A 17,717-nucleotide genomic window follows, 5' to 3' on the forward strand; every position below is an offset into this window, starting at 1 on the left:
CCAGCACTTGTTACCCAATTCTGAAGGCAATTAAGAGCTAACCATATTATTACACTGGAGGCTGGCATGAAATTGATTACATTCTGTTAATGGGATGCAATGGAAGTTCTGACTGGAATTCCACCCTGCCCCCAGCATGTAAGCTTCTCTGTTATTCCAGTGCACAAACACAGTAGTCCAGAACATGTGCAAAAGGTGAGATTTACCCAAAGAATACTAAGGATCTGTCTGGAATTTGCTGGAATTTGTCTCCACAGTGAGTCCAACTGTTCCTCTCCCTTCTGTCTAATAAGTACCATGTAAAAGGTTACTACAAACTCGAGCTCATGGGAGGCAATTTTATCAGCTGACCCTGGCATCTACGGGCAAGGTTAGCTGGTACAATCATATAAGAACTGAGGTGTGCATCTGATTTTTCACCTCTCATGGTCTTTGTGGCATTTTCTGGGGTCCCATTACCATTTTGCAGCACTATCGGTGAGGGAGGGAGGGATGCCTTCTGTGACTCCACATCATGATCACGGGGGGGGGGGGGGGGGGGGGGATGGGGGGAGAGAGACAGGAGCAATCATTTTCGGTGGTGGGCCGGTGATATTTCTGGGCAGTATGGGGCTAAAGATCGGTTGTGGGCCCCCACAATAGCCGGGATGGGGGAATGGTTTGGTCGAGGCCACCTGCAGCAGCAGAGGCCTGATAGGTCTCTCTCTCTCTCTCTCTCTCTCTCTCAGACCCAAAAGCCCTCTCTGTTGGTTGCAATTGCTCATGTGCAGCCACAGAGATCTGTAAATGCGCAATTACTCTCTCTGCTAACGGCGAGAAACAGTTTAGCCCATTTTTTACTAAGTGCATACGATTGTGATTGTGGACTTGTCCAAAAAATGGATCTGAAACTCACCCATTTTTGCACCAGCTCAGTAATCATAATTTTTCTTGTAAAAGTTCACCCATGGTGTTTGGGATAGTATATCATTCAAAGTGAACTGGGAGAATGGCGATTTCAGAAGGCCAGGGGCTCAGAGATTCAGATTGAAGATTTAAAAAAAAAACATGCGGGAGCTAAGGTTAAGAGTGGAGATGTAAGAAGAGTGGAAGCTGATGAAAGGGGGATTGAGCAGATATCTTGTGCATATTTGCAGCTTAATTCATCTTTTCATTTGCACCAAGTGCACGTGAATGGTATGAATTTGGGAATAGCCTAAGTGAATCAGGGCAATACAAGAAATTGCATTCTACCTCCATACGGAAATTAAACATCTATCTTACCAAGATAAAAAATGTAGGGCGAGATGATACTGCCCAACCTGGAGGCCATCAAGCTCACTCCAACACCTATGTTCCTGACCACGGTTGGGTACAGCTCAGCAGTGTAGACCAAAGCTATGGATAAGGAAATTGTGATCCCAAACTTTCCAATCATCACCAGAATGGTGGGAAGTGCTAAAAGATTTAGAAAACATGCAGATAATGGTGAATTTTACAGAAAGTATGCCTGTTTACACACATACATCTGTATAATCCTGTCAGTCATTCAACACATGGGCTGACTCTCCAGATATGTGCTTCGCGCACAAACCTTTAACAGCCAGAAGTGGGAGTTAATGGTGCTGCTCTCCATCCATTAAAATTAATAGATGAAAATTAATTTGTCTTTGATTTCACAATAAGTGAAATTCTACACTGAAGGATTAGACATACAAGGATCTGGAACAAGGCGTCACGGGTATAGGTTGAAAGGTGGTAGATTTAAAACTGAGATGAGGAAAAACTGAGATGAGGAAGGCCAGGATTCATCCAAACAAAACTAAGTGCCCAACGGGTGGGCAAACAGGAGATTTTTCCATTTGCTTTTGGGCCTACATACCTAAACAAGTGTCCCACACTCTGTGTATCATAGTGTGCCTCACAGAGATTCACATTGTAAAGTAGGAGATAGGTCCTCACTAGCTACCTCCTCTCCTTCCCAACACCAAGAGGCTGGCATCGGTGTGCTGAGCGAGCCATTGAGTGCCGATCTGTCAGTGGGGAAGTCAACGCATGCACATTGGGCTCCCCTACAATTGCCAGCCTTCCCAACAATCGCTGGTCTACCTGACACCCCCGGACCAACCTTGGGCTAGCCCTTCTCCCTTTCCCATGGCCAGCCCAAACTCGGCCAACTCCACCTTCCACCCCAACCCCATAGCCAGCCCTGACCCTCCCCGCCATGGCCAGTTGAAACCCCCAACTCCATGGCCAACCCCAATCCCCCTCCTCCCTCCCTCCGCCACTAATCCCATTGCAGAGTGGCAGCGGGTCCCCACACCACCATCAATTGCTCCCCCAGTAAATCACCCCCCCAAATAGGCCTGCTCTCTGGTCCTGCCCCTTTGGCACTGCCCGGTGCCTGGTAGGCAGTTCTGTGTGCCCCTTGGGCAGTGTGAAGGTGCTGGGCTGACTACATATCAAGAGATGATCAGGTGGTTTCAATGATTTAGTTTTTCAGTCAATGCTGGTGCTAAGTAAAGTTTGAGGAATTAGCGGCAGAGTAGCACAATGGTTAGTACTGCTGCCTCACAGTGCCAGGAACCTGGGTTCAATTCCAGTTTTAGGTGATTGTGTCTGTCTGGCTTTCCTCTGGCTGCTCCAGTTTCCTCCCAGCCCAAAGATGTGCAAGGTGGGTGAATTGGCCATGCCAAATTGCCCCTTAGTGTCAGGGGGATTAGTAGGGGATACATGGGATTACAGGGATAGGGCCTGGACGAATTGTTGTCGGTGGAGGCTCAATGGGCTGAATGGCTCCTTCTGCACAATAATGATTCTATGAATAAAAAACTGGCTTAGGATCAGTGACCATCAATTTCCCCTCCCTCACTGCTGTCCCCTCACCATCTTACCCATATAGCTCGGCGAATATCACTGAAGTTGTGATGAGTTTTCACAGTCTGTGGATTAGTGTGACAGAATGCTCAGGTCTCTTAACGACTACGCTACACATTCACTTCAACTGATCATAAAATGCTGCTTAAAAACATTTAACAGTAGATATTGCAATTTTTAACTGCACATTAAAACGTTACTTGAAGGTATGGGCTGAATGAAGAAAAGGACAATTCCACCAAGAAGAAGTGAGCCCGAAAGGCTGAACCTGCGAGAAAACCTCTGGAGGAAAAGCCAAGCTGCTACGTAGGCCGGAACTTCAACAGCACCAGCGAGGAAACAGTTCAAATAGTCATCACCATGGAGGTTGGGTGTGTTCAAAGACAGGCTAAAGTATTCAGCTGTTAGAATCATCCTGCACCAAAAAGGGAAAAATAATCTTGTAAAACTGTTTTTAAAACATTCCTTCCCCCACCCCATTTTGCTTTGATTTTCTTTCCTGCTGATTTGTGCTCCCCGTTCTACCCATCATTTCCATCCAGAGAGCAAGCACCTGATCTGGCTCCATGCTCTGTCTTGATATCAGTGAACTAAAGTTTATTTATTAGTGTCACAAGTAGGTTTACAGTAACGCTGCAATGAAGTTACTGTGCCAATTCCCTAATCGCCACACTGGAGCATCTGTTGGGGTACATTGAGGGAGAATTTAACACAGTCAATGCACCTAACCAGCACATCTTTCAGGCTGTGGGAGGAAACCGGATCACCCAAAGGAAACCCACGCTGATGCAGGGAGATATGCCAGCTCCACACAGAGAGTGTCCAAAGCTAGGAATTGAACCTGGGTCCTTGGCACTGTGCTAATAACTGTGCCACTATGTCTCAATTATTAGAAAGTAAACTGGAACATTCTCTGTGGGTAACTAATCTTCAAAATTTACTCCCATCTCCACTGAGTAAAAGCAGACTTTTTTATTGGAATATGCTTGAAAAATCAAATTCTGGATGCAGTACCATTCCAAACTGTACCCTTCCAGTGGCTTGAGTAAGACAGCACATCAGTTCCCAGTTATCCAACTAGTGAGTTCCCTTTTTTTCTACCCTCAGCTTGGTTTGCTCCCACTGGAATGACAGAAGTTGAGGGGTGACCTGATAGAAGTCCACAAGATTATGAGGATTATGTAGAGAGAGTATAGTCAGAAGCTTTTTCCCAGGCTGGAAGAGTCAATTTCTAGGGGCATAGGTTTAAGGTGCGAGGGGCAAGGTTTCAAGGAGATGTGCTCTACACAGAGGGTGGTGGGTGCCCAGAACTCGCTGCTGGGGGAGGTAGTGGAAGCAGATACGATAGTGTCTTCTAAGGGGCATCTGGAAAAATACATGGATATGATGGGAACAGAGGGATATGGTCCCTGGAAGGGGAGAGGGCAGCATGGTTGGTGCAGGCTTGGAGGGCCAAAGGGTCTGTTCCTGTGCTGTAATTTTCTTTGTTCTCTTTGTTCTTTGATGCACTTTGTTTTACTTTTAATTAAGTTTCTTGAACCATTTCCAATGGTTCACACTCCTACATAATTGGACTGTCTCCTCATCATTTTATTTGGATGCCCAAGACTGCAAGTTCTGCAGGTCTTGCTTCATATGGACACAGACTGCTTCAGTGGTGCTTTTTTACCACAGCGCCACATTCGTGAAACCAGCTTTTGGGTCCAGATTTTTGGTTATGTATTTGTTTGCAAATCCCCAGCTAAAATGGTGGGATTTGAGTACTTGTCTCTGGATCAATATTCCAAGTCCCTGAACCAGTAATTAACAAAGCCACAATGCCGCATGCTCTAAATATCTGTGATATTATGTCGCTGTTGTTGCAAGTTCAGAAAGGAAGACGGCCTAAAGATGGTTTAAATAGCCAGCACTGGCTAACTTCCAGTGTAAGAGAGACACTCAGATCTGTAGGAAAAGAACAAGGCAGTTACTCAGTAAAACCTCCATTGCAGAGCTTCATTATTCCCACCAAAAGAAAAATGCTGGAAAATCTCAGCAGGTCGGGCAACATCTGTGAGGAGAGAAAAATGCTGATGTTTCAAGTCTAGATGATCCTCTGCTTTTGGCTTCATCTTTCGTATTCTGATCCCCATTTTAATGCTTCACATTTGTTGTGACCACAGAGTTAAAATTGGCGAGGTGAGGGGAAGTGTTATTCAGTAGGTGTGGGGTGTGGGACGGAGGAAGGAAAGGTAAGAGTTGAGACGACAGGGGTAGACGGAACACAGGAAATCTCAGAAGCTCATCGTTTTGTTGCTGGCTGCAATCAGTGGTCAACATTTCTTTCATTTAAAGGTGATCTGGATCTGCAGCTGCAATGCTTTAACCTGCAAACCTACAAATCAGGTGCCAGCAAGTGGGATTAAAATAAGCAGCCTTTTTTTTTCCCCTTGTTTGGCTGGCATAGACACAATGGGCTGAATGGCCTCTTACTGTGCTATGACTCTTCCCTGGTGATGCTACGCAGCCTCTCAGGATGATTTAGTGTACACTCTGTAAACGTGGACTGTGCGTGTTCAATGGACACCCTGTGCTAAGCATGTACAGTTAAACATTCATTAGCCATAAGAGGGACCACTTTATCCCTCTCTACTTGTGTGATTTAATGGACTAGTCAGCAAACATGCAGGTGCTGTGCCTTTGATTTGACAGACCCTAAAAGGATGAAGCTGGAGGCTGTAGGACGGGGTATAAAATTGCAGGGGGTGGTGCTATGGAGGATTTTACCAGCAACAGCACCAAGCTTCTATGGAATGGCACATATTTTTTTGAAATGGACAATTTGCAGTTATTTAACACAATAAAGGACTTAATAGACTGCGATTTTGTGAGCCTCTCTCAATATTGTAAGGCGAGCAGGGAAGACACAGGATAGCAGAGCCACATCAGGCTTTAAAAGATGGAAATATGATAGCTGCAATCAACTGCTGCAGAGTCAAACATTTAGGTAGATATTTGACACAATAATATGGGCCAAAGGGCCTGTTCCTGTGCTGTGCTATTCTGTGTTCCAACGCTGCTTCAAAATACTGACCTAGGACTTCCTCAGGAGAGCCAGCTAATGTATGCACTACCAAACTGATGTAAACAGTCAAAGGAATCATAGAAGAACCAGAGAATCCCTAGAGTGCAGAAGGAGGCCATTCGGCCCATGAACCTGCACCGAAAATAATCCCATCCAGGCCCTAGCCCTGTCACTGCCATAATAACCCTACTTGTTCCCCTGACACTAAGGGGAAATTTAGCATGACCAATCCACCTAACACACACATCTTTGGAGTGTAGGAGGAAACACCATAGAATTTCACACAGTCACCCAAGGCCAGAAGGTTCCCTGGCGCTGCGAGGCAGCAGTGCTAACCACTGTGCCACCGTGTGACCCATTAAATGATTGGATTCTATCGCTGGATTTTGCCAAAGGCAAGATCTCATTGACAGCACACATGTGATCATCAGGGCCCCCATGAGCTGTCAGAGGCTTCATTAACTAAAAGGAGTTTCACTGCACCAGTGGACACTGCAGATATATGCACAGTCCACTGGGTGCAGAAATGATGCAACCTCAATTAATCATAGATTTGCTAAGTAAATATGGTCGATGGATTGGCAACTTTGACGTTATGGGAATGAACTCAGTGGGTGCGGCGAGCAGGAAGATAGTGGTATTAGCACCTTCTGTACTTTCCATACTACCCTGCTAAAGCACGCTGGTTAATGCACGTAAAATCTGGTCCAAATATTGCACTTGTTGGAATGCTAGAATAATCCAAATGAGAAGACAGCACAAAGTTTACACGCTGCCTGCCTTCATAGGCTCAGCATGAACTGCTTGGAAAATGTGACTCTTACCCTAAAATGAGAGCAAATCAATTTTTAGACCATAGCATACAGAAGCCGGGTAGTTATGCTGATCACACATTAAACCCTCAATCAGCTTTGAAGAGATTGCTGTATCCATGCCTAGGAAACATACTTTAGGAAAAGTGTGAAGACATTTGAGCAAATACAGAAGAGATTTGTTCCAATGTTTCTGGAGATGAAAGATTACAGTTAAATAGATCAAATGGAGAAGTTGTAACTTTTCTCCTCGGAGCAAGAGGTTAGTGATTTTATACATTGAGCAAGGAAAGGTTGTTTTCAGTGGATAGGGATTTGATTAACCATAAAACACAGATTTAAAGTGATTGGCAAAAGAACCAAAGACAGGAGAAAGAACAACTATCTTTTGTCAGGGATGGCTTGAATTTTTAAGTTTATTTATTAGTGTCACAAGTCAGCTGACATTAACACTGCAACGAAGCTAATGTGAAAATCCCCTAGTTGCCACACTCTGGCGCCTGTTCGGGTACAGTGAGGGAGAGTTTAGCATGGCTAATGCACCTAACCAGCATGTCTCTTGGACTGTGGGAGGAAACCAGAGCACCCAGAGGAAATCCATATGGAGAACATGCAGACTCTGCACAGACAGTGACCCAAGCCAGGAGTCAAACTTGGATCCTTGGTGCTGTGAGAAAATAGAGCTAACCACTGTGCCACCGTGCTGGAATGCCTGATGGTGGATAGAGTTTCAACAATAGCCTTCAGAATTAAATTGAATAATAACTTGAAGGAGAAAATAATTCTAGGGACAGGGAGAAAGAGCAGGGGAATGAGACTAACTAGGCTGTTCTTCAACACAGCCAGTGTGGACTCAATGAGCTGAATGGACTCCATCTCTGGAATCAAATACTCACCACACTAGAAAGTTTATGGTAGTGATGGCTTGGATATTATGTGTTTTAAACAAGTGAATAATTGAATGAGATTGTTCACTTTTAGCTTTCATATCTTTGAGCTGGAAGGAAAACAGAGAGGATTCATTGTCACCAAACATAATAATGTATTTGTATTATAATCTATTTCTACTTATTTATAACAGTAATCGATGATCCAAAATAATAAATTGAAAACAGTTCAGAGTAAACTTTCCCATTTGCAGCATATCACTTTAAACATTCATTCCCTCCACCACGTTTGCATATAAAATGCAATGCATCAAGCTGCTAAGCCTCTTTTGACAGCAGCTTCCAAACCTGCAATGTCTGCCACCTTGAAGGCAGGCAGCTGGTGCAAGGGGACATCACTATCTACAAGTTCTCTTCCCAATTACACAGCATTCTGACTGGAATGTATTGATTTTCATTCATTATTGCTAGGTCAAAATATTGAACTCTCTTCTTAATAGAACTGTGAGTGAATACATACCACATGGAGTGGAACAATTTAAGATGACAGCTTGCCACTACCCCCTCAAGGTTAATTATAGATGGGTAACAAATGCTGGCCTTGCCAGGAATGAGCACACCTCGTGAATAAAAAGTAATCTAAAGTTTATTTATTAGCCACAAGTAAGGCTTACATTAATAAGGCTTACATTAACACTGCAATGAAGTACTGAGAAATCCCCCAAATCACCACAGTCCAGCGCTGTTCGGGTCAATGCACCTAACCAACACATCTTTCAGACTGTGGGAGGAAACCAACACACCCGGAGGAAACCCACACAGATGCAGGGAGAATGTCAACACAGTAAGAAGTCTCACAACACCAGGTTAAAGTCCAACCAGTTTGGGTTTACTATCAAAAAAAACTGGTTGGACTTTAACCTGGTGTTGTGAGACTTCTTACTGTGTTTACCACAGTCCAACGCCGGCATCTCCACATCAAAACTCCACACAGACAGTGACGCAGGCTAGGAATCAAACCCAGGTCCCTGGCACTGTGAGGCAGCAGTGCTAACCACTGTACCACCAGAGAGATTTACCATTTTCTGGGGCAGGAATGGTGGAGGGAACAGAGAATTGCAGAGAAATCCTGAATTAACTTTTTAGCTGGTAGGATTTCAGTGATCAATTGTCTCCATCATCTGCCAATGATGTAATCAGAATCCTGACTTTGAAGGTCGGGATCTCTATTTGCGTGAATTCAAATATGATTACCAGGCTTTTATGCCTGATAGCTTCCCCCCTGCCCCCAGTTTACATTGTCCATTCAGATCGGTGTCCACCTGGTGAGCAGAACCAGCCAGAGGTGCACAAGTGAGTACAGTCCCCACACTCTCTGGGCTCATTGCTGGAAAAGAATAATCATTTAGACAGGGGAAATGACTGATACTCATAGAACCACATCATAGCCAAAGAGTCAATGCCTTCACAACAGAAAACGGTATGAGAAATATTGACAATAAATGGGTAGGTCTGCATTAATTGACTGAAAGAACAAACAGGAAATAAATGCAATACCATGTGTCAATACCTCGAGATCACTGAAGAGAACCTCTGGTGGAGTGATATGGTTTTTCTTAGCCATGTGTTGGAGAATTTCTTCAGCCTCCTGTACTCTTCCCTTTATCAACAGCCAGCGAGGGGATTCAGGAATAAACCTGGAATTATGATTATTTTGTGTTAAGCAAAGAGTATGAACATCATACAAATTATTTGATTAGTTATTATTAATATTAAAATATGCCTTAATGTATGGGTATTAACATATATTTCTATTCTAATCAAGCAGTTGATTCAGAAATGGCAATGGCAAAGGATGATGTTTCTGGAAATTGACAGAAGGCGGAAATGCCTAGATTAAGAGCACGTTAGCAACTGTCTGGCAATATTTGGACAGGGTCTGACCCTGATATTGAGTGTAGTTCAGGGAGACCTAAAGGGAAATTAAAAACTGGGGTAGGCTATTCTCTTTATCGCCATTTTATTGGTGTGGAAATGAAAATCCATCAATGGAAATTGCACATCTCTTGCTGACTCTTAATTTCATTCATTTTAATGGAAGGGAAAGCAGGAGGTAATCTTCCCCGACAGAGTTTCCAATTACGCTCCGCTCTGGCAATGCGAAATAACACATATGATATTGATAAAAATCCATCCCGTCGACTCAAAAACAAACTCTTGGGGAAAAATGAACATCTGGCTGAATTTGCAGTTCCTTTATGGATGGAGCCGGAGGCAGGAAGGCTGGCAAAGTGGCATGGGAGGCATGGTACCTCCTAGTTCACCTAGACATCAATTGAGCCTCTCATATGGCCAACTAAGAGCCTTATGCCACCTGTACTAGCATTTTATCAGCAGTTTGGGGGTGGTGGGAGTGGGGGCGGAGGGCGGGTGGGGGGGTGGTGGTGTGCTCCCATCAACCAGGGAGAGGAGGAACAGGCCAACAGTTAATCACTGACCATCTTCCAAAACATGGCTCAAAAGGCTGTAACTTTTATTTGTTTTAACAATGAGGAACAGGGTCACAGGAGTGCTAATTGGTTTTACCAACAAGAAAAACAACATTTTTTTAAAAGTTCATTTTTGACAGAATGACGGCTTCGCTGGCTAATCCAACATTTGTGGCCCATCCCTGTTAAACATGAAAAATGGTTTATAATGCAATACTCCTTTATCCCCCCTTTAGCTTAACTAATACACACAGGTTTAAGATTAACACGAATGAATCGGGGAAATTAATAATGGAAAGTAGGGCTATGGAGATTGAATTAACTAGGTATGTTATATCTGTCTTCACTGTAGAGAACACATGCAAATTCCAGAAATAGCTGTAAATCAAGAAATACAAAGGAGGGAGGAAACTCAGGAAAATTACAATCACCACGGAAACAGAACTGAGAAAACTGTCGGGTCTGTAGGCTGATAAATCCCCAGGTCCAGGTGGATACTGAAGTCTCAAGATGATAAGATAGTTGATACATTTTTCTAAAATTCCCTAAAATTTCTGGGGAGGTTCCATTGGATTGAAAAATAGCAAATGTAATTCCTTTATTCAAGAAGGGAGAAGGACAAAAAGTAGAAAACTACAGGCCAGTTAGCCAAATATCTGTCGTAGGGAAAATGCTATAGAATCCGTTATTGAAGATGTTGTAGCAAGACACTTGGAAAAAAGTCAAGGCAATCAGGCAAAGTCAACATGAAAGGTAAATCATCTTTAACCAATTTATTGGAGTTCTTTGAAAGAACTATGTGTGTCATGCATTAAAGCGAACTATTGGATGTACTGTACTTAGATTTCCAGAAGGCATTTAACAAGGCACCACATAAAATGTTATTACATCAAACAAAAGCTCATAGTGTAGACAGTAAGACACTGGCATGGAGTGAAGATTGGCTAGCTAACAGGAAACAGAGAGTTGGCATAAATGGGTCTTTTTCTACATAAGAACATAAGAAATAGGAGCAGGAGTAGGCCATCGAGCCCCTTGAGCCTGCCCCGCCATTCAATAAGATCATGGCTGATCTGAAGTGGCTCAGTTCCACTTTCCCGCTTTCTCCCCACAACCCTTAATTCCCATGCCTACCAAAAACCTATCTACCCGTGACTTAAATATATTTAGCGAGGCAGCCTCCACCACTTCAACGGGTAGAGAATTCCAGAGATTCACCACCCTTTGAGTGAAGAAGTTCCTCCTCAACTTTGTTCTAAACTGCACCCCCCTTATCTTGAGGCTCTGCCCTCTAGTCCTGCTGTCCTTTCTGAGCGGGAAGAATCTCTCTACCTCTACCCTATCCATCCCCTTCATTATCTGGCTGGCAGGATGTGACGTGTGATGTGCCACAGGAATGAATGTTTCGGTCTCAACTTTTTCCAATTTAGGGGAATGATTTAGATGAAGGGACTGAACAAAGAACAAAGGAAAGTACAGCACAGGAAAAAGCCCTTCAGCCCTTCAAGCCTATGCCAATCATGATGCCCTAACTAAACTAAATAAAAAATCTTCTGCCCTTTCTCAGTCCATTTCCCTCAATTTCCTCCCTATTTACATACCCATCCAGATGCCCCTTAAAGGATGCTAATGTGCCTGCTTCCACCACTTCCCCTGACAGCGCATTCAGGACACCCATCAGTCTCTGCATGAAAATTTTCCTCCGCACATCTCCATTAAACGATCCCCCTCTCAGCTTGAATCTATGCCTCTCATAATTTTGTCGACAGCTATCAGGTCCTCCCTTAGCCTCCATCTTTCCAGTGAAAACAATCCCAGTTTATTCAACTTCTCATTGGCAACATCCTCAAAACCAGGCAATATCCTGGTGAACCTTCTTTGCACTCTCTCCAAAGCTTCCACATCCTTCTGGTAGCGTGCTGACCAGGATTGCATGCAATACTCCAGATGCGACCTAACCAAGGTTTTATATGGCTGTAGCTTGACTTCCCAACTCTTGTGGTCAATGCCCCAGCCAAAAAAGGCGTACATGCCAAACGTCTTCTTAATCACCTTGCCACTTCTGGAGAACTGTGGACCTGCGCACCCAGCTCCCTCTTTATGTTAACGTTCCTAAGAGTTCTGCCATTTAGAGTATAGTTCACACTTAAATTTGATTCTCTAAATGGTTCCTAAATTTGCTGACGACACAAAGGAGATAAGAAAGTAAATCTTGAATAGGGCGCAAGGAGACTGCAACAAGATATTGAAGGTTAAATAAGTCAGCAAAAATCTGGCAAATAAAGTATGATCTAGGCTAATGTGAAATTGTCCATTGTGGCAGAATGAAAAAGAAACTTTTTATTTAAATGGTGAGAGATTGAAAGCTCTGAGGTGCAGAAGGATCTGGGTGCCCTAGTAGCTGAATCATAAAAGACTAGTATACAGGTACATCAAGTAATTATGAAAACTAATAGAATATTATTATTTATAGTGAGGGAAATTGATTACAAAAGTAGGGAGTTTACGCTTCAGTTGTACGGGTTATTGGTGAGACAACATCTTGTACAGTATTAGCCATTATTTAAGGAAAGATGTAAATGTATTAGAAGCAGCTCAGAGAAGTTTTACTAGATTAAAACCAGGAATGGATCATTTGTCTTCTGAGGAAGGGTTGTAGAGGTTAGGCTTGTATCTACTAGAGTTTCTAAGAATAAAAGATGAGTTAATCAAAATCTTCAATATCGTAAGGGATACTGACTGGGTGGATTATTCCTCTTAGTAGAGAATCCAAAACTAGGTGTTAGTTCCTTGAGAGTAAAGGTAAAAATTACTGACACTGAACATCTGGCCTACTATCATTGTCAAGTAGACATCACCACCCCTCTCTAAAACATTGTCAATGCTGATCCCCATCCTTACCCTCACCTAGGAAGATCACTCGTTTTCTTTATCCTGATTGGAATCAGTGGCAAAAGTTAACAGCAACGAATGTCTTACCTATTGATGACATTGATTAAAGTTCCAATTCCTACCTACCACCATAAGGGAATGTACAGGAAGCCAAAGAGAGACAGAATGAAAAGCAACATCCACCAGCTTCGTACAAAGTATGCAACTAAGGGCAGGAACATATAGCCAAATGCATAAGGAATAAAAGATCCCACGGTCGCGAATGTAACCCGGATGGACTTTCCAAGGAGTTCTGATCCTGTAAAAAGAGAAGAGGGAAGGACTAGTGAGACTGAGGATCTGAAAGGAATTAGCATTAGTAAAAAAGTACTGCTAAAGATGTTAACATGGAATGAATGTTGATTAAATGCCCTTGAGTAAATGCCCTGGACTTGAGGATCTACATGCCCAAATCTTGAGTGACATGACTGTGATGATAATGGGTATATTGGTGATCATCGTTCAAACATTTATGGATTCTGAAACAGTGCCTAAAGATTAGAAGGTAGCAAAGATCATCCAAATATTTTAGAAAGGAGTAGAAAAGGGGGTACCTCAGACCTGTTAGCCTGACATCGGCAATAGGGAAAATGCTAGAATCTTTTCTTAAGGATGTGACAACTTGGAAAACAATTGTGAGATTGGGAAGAGTGGATATAGATTTATAAATTGGAAATCACGTCTGACAAACCTGTTGGAGTTTTTTGAGGATGTTATAAACTGAATAGATAAAGGAGAACCAGGGGATTTGGATCTTCAAAAGGCTTTTGATAAGGTCAGACAAGAGGTTAATAAGCAAAATTAGAGTAGGTGGGACTGTGGAAATGCCTGGCATAGATTGAATATTAGTTAATGGACAGAAAACAAAGTATGGATAAATGGATCAATCTCAAGTTGGCAGGCTGTAATGAGTGGTGAATAGCAAAGTTAAATATTTGAGCCCCAGTTATTCACAATCTATATAAGTGATTTGGATATGGCCAAAATGTAATATTTTCATGTTTGCTGACGACACAAAACTTGTGAGAATGTGACCTTTGAGGAGGGTGCAAATTGGCTTCAAGGGAATTTAAACAGACTAAGTGAGTGGGCAAGAACATGGCAGATAGACTATAACGTGGAAAAATGCAGTCACCCACTTTAACTGGAAAAGCAAAAATTTGGAATGTCTGTTAACCGGGGAGAAATTGGAAAATGTTAATGCCCAAAGGGACCTCTATGTGCTTATTCAAAAGTCATTGAAAGTTAACATGCAGATACAGCAAAGGAATTGGGAAGGCTTTAGTGAATGGCCATTTGAGTACAGGAGAACAGAAAACTTCCTGCTGTTGTCAGGAACCTTGGTGATGCTACAACATAAAAATATACTGGTTATAGATGTAGTGCAATGGAGGTTCACCAGACTAATCCCTGAGATGCTGAGGTTGTCCCAAAGAAAAAATTGAGGAGACTGTGCCTGCATTCTTTAGAGTTCAGAAGATTGAGAGACTATCTCATTGTAGTAAAAATTTCTAGTAGGGTCTGATAAGGGAGACGCAGGAAGGATGTTTCTTTTATTTTGATGGGGGGAATGGATTCAGAATCATGGGATATAGTCTCAGAATAAGAAGTATGCAATGTTGGATCAAGTTGAAGAGGAGTTTAAGGGCGGCACGGTGACACAGTGGTTAGCACTGGTGCCTCACGGTGTGAGGGACACGGGTTCGATTCCTGGCTTGGGTCACTGCCTGTGTGAAGTTTGCACATTCTCCCTGTGTCTGTGTGGATTTTCTCTGGGTGCTCTTGTTTTCTCCTACAGTCCAAAAGACGCGCTTGTTGGATGTATTTGGCCATGCTAAATGCTCCCTCGGTGTATCTGAAAAGGCACCAGAGTTTGGTGACTGGGGTATTTTCACAGCAACTTCATTGCAGTGTAAATGTAAGATGACTTGTGACACTAATAAATAAACATTAACTTCTTCACAGCTGGTGAATCTTTGGAATTTTCTGCCCCAGAAAGTTGTGCTGGCTCAGAATGTTCTATGATGTGGAAATGCTGGCGTTGGATTGGGGTGAGCACGGTAAGAATTCTCACAACGCCAAGTTAAAATCCAACAGATTTATTTGGAATCACGAGTTTTCGGAGCACTGCTACTCACCAGTTGAAGGAGCAGTGCTCTGAAAGCGTGTGATCCCAAATAAACCTGTTGGACTTTAACCTGGTGTTATGAGACTTCTTACTTAGAATGTTCTAAGCAGAGGTCAATAGATTTCTAGATATCTCAGGACCTGGGGTTTGTGCAAGGAAGATGTTGTTCAGGGAGAAGATTCTAGTTAAATAGCAGAACAAGCTTGAGGGAGTCAAATGGACAACCCCCGCTCCTATATCCTCATGTTCACATGAATGTCCAAGTCAAGTATTACCGTGAATGTGAATTATTTCCTAATTTTATTTCGCTGCCATTATCACTATTCTTTTTGTTAATTTATTTAAAAAATTTTCAATCATTAATTTGCTCAATAAAAATAATCTACAAACCAAGCCATATGAAGCAGCCTGTCTGCAGATATGTCAGCCCTTTTGTATGGAACATAACAGGGACAAGAGAAAAATGCGATGGGCATTTTTAAAAGCAATTAAAAACAGAAATGTCTAACAGACATTGAGACTGGAGATAATTATTATCTCTGGGTACAAGAAAGTTAAACAGTCAATGATGACAATAAACCAATCTGTCTACAGGAACTTATCTCACTGGCATTCTGATTAACATCTGTAACCATTTCTTATTTTAACCAATGCAGGAAGTCCCTTCATAATGATGTTTATCCCGGTTCCAATTCGCATATAATCACATTTCAAAATCATTAACCTTGGGCTGTTTGACCTTTCTACAGCTACTGATTTTCTCAGCAGCATCTTCAAGGCCATCATTGATTCCCCGGCCCCCCCAATAAAGCCATTACTCTCTCTCACATGGCTGATGCCTCTTTCATGATTCTCTTCCCCCTTTCCTTAATTCTAATGGCACAGGGAATGTTATTGATATGGTGGATAGCTGGCTGAGTCTTTCCCTGTCAGCTCCGGCTGAATCACATAAAGCCCCATTTGGTCCTGTTCTTGTCTGTTAAATGTGCTCGCAATTCCAGTACCTTTTGTTTCAATCGCAGTTGATGTTGATGGACAGGAAGATTTTTTAAAATTCATTTGTGGGACATGGGCGTCGTTGGCTGGCCAGTATTTATTGCCCATCCCTAGCTGCCCTTGGAGGGCAGTTGAGAGTCAACCACATTGCTGGAGTCACATGTAGGCCAGACCGGGTAAGGGCGGAAGATTTCCTTCCTTAAAGAACATTAGTGAACCAGATGGGTTTATCCAACATTCAACAATGGTTTCATGGTCATCAGTAGATTCTTAATTCTAGATTCTTTTTAATTGAATTCAAATTCCACTATCTGCCATGGCGGGATTCGAACCCAAGTCCCCAGAACATTAGCTGAGTTTCTGGATTAATAGTCTAGTGATAATAGCACTAAGCCATTACCTACCTTGATCCCAGAATGAAACCCTGGCTTAGAAGACTGGGGGGGTGATTTTACCAGCTCATCATGCTGTTTGATTGGTGTCAGAAATTAGGCCCAACATAAAATTGGACACTTTTAAATTAAGCTAAAACTGCTTCTATGAGGTTACCACAGGTCAAAAGCCAACAGGGTCACACACCAGAAGTTTCTCACATTTGAACATGGGCACTTCAGCTTTACAATAGGGAAGCCATCATGACGTGAAACCAGAATACAGACCTCTTACAGATTGAATAGAGAGACCCACACTTAACAATAGAAGAGTCATAATAGCTTGAAACATATCCAGAGGTACTCGGCCGGAAGGGATTGTCATTGTGCATTCCCTAATTTCAGCCAGACTCCATGCTATTAAAGAGATATGTACAACTAGGATGATTTGGCCTAACCTCAATGGGTGTTGTGACCTCCCTGGCTCTATCACCACATAGGCTGAAAACAAGCAAACATTCAAAGCAAGTGGGGGGGGGGGAGGGTAATAAAAGCAGCCATATTCAAGACAAACTCCAGCAAAGCCTCCACCAATTCTACTGTGACCTGGGATGACACAAGAAGATGTGCAAGATCCTCGTTTATGCTAAAAGGTGGATCAATGAAGAAGGTTATCAAAAATTGCAGCAGGATCTTGATCGGCTGGGAAAGTGGGCTAAGAAATGGCAATTGGAGTTCAATACAGGTAAGTGTGAGGCATTGCATTTTAGAAAGTCAATCAATTTAGCACTTTCATGGCGAGTAGTAGGACCTTAGGGAGAACAGAGGGACCTTGGAGTTCATGTGCACAGTTTTCTAAAGATGGCATCACAGGTAGATAAGGTAGTGAAGAAGGCTTTTGGCATCCTGGCCTTCATCAGTCAGGGCATTGATTATAGAAATTGGAAAGTTAAGTTGCAGTTGCACAGGATGTTGGTGAGGATGCACCTGGAGCATTGTGTTCAGTTTTGATCACGTTGCTATAGGAAAGATGTTATCAAACTGGATTGAGTGCAGAAGAGATTTACAATGATATTGCCACGACTCAAGGGACTGAGTTATAGGGAGACACTGGACAGGTTAGGACTTTTTTCTTTGGAGCGTAGGAGGCCAAGAGTTGATCTTAAGGAGGTGTATTAGATCA

The 17,717-nt window shown here is 42.7% G+C and overlaps 1 pseudogene across 1 annotated transcript in view; it reads right to left on the reverse strand.

Moving 5' to 3' along the window:
* The window catches only part of LOC145351774 (organic cation/carnitine transporter 2-like), a 36,181-nt pseudogene that overhangs the window by 7,772 nt on the left and 10,692 nt on the right, over positions 1-17,717 (reverse strand). Inside the window, exons 4-8 of the transcript XR_013888452.1 lie at positions 13,127-13,298; positions 9,190-9,316; positions 7,629-7,729; positions 3,059-3,271; positions 1,264-1,448 (exon numbers count right to left, since the gene is read on the reverse strand). The product of XR_013888452.1 is annotated as an organic cation/carnitine transporter 2-like (transcript). The remainder of the gene's footprint in view (positions 1-1,263; positions 1,449-3,058; positions 3,272-7,628; positions 7,730-9,189; positions 9,317-13,126; positions 13,299-17,717) is intronic.

Source organism: Carcharhinus amblyrhynchos, chromosome 13, assembly GCF_965287045.1.
Source record: "Carcharhinus amblyrhynchos chromosome 13, sCarAmb.v2.hapA, whole genome shotgun sequence".
NCBI classification, from domain to species: domain Eukaryota; kingdom Metazoa; phylum Chordata; class Chondrichthyes; order Carcharhiniformes; family Carcharhinidae; genus Carcharhinus; species Carcharhinus amblyrhynchos.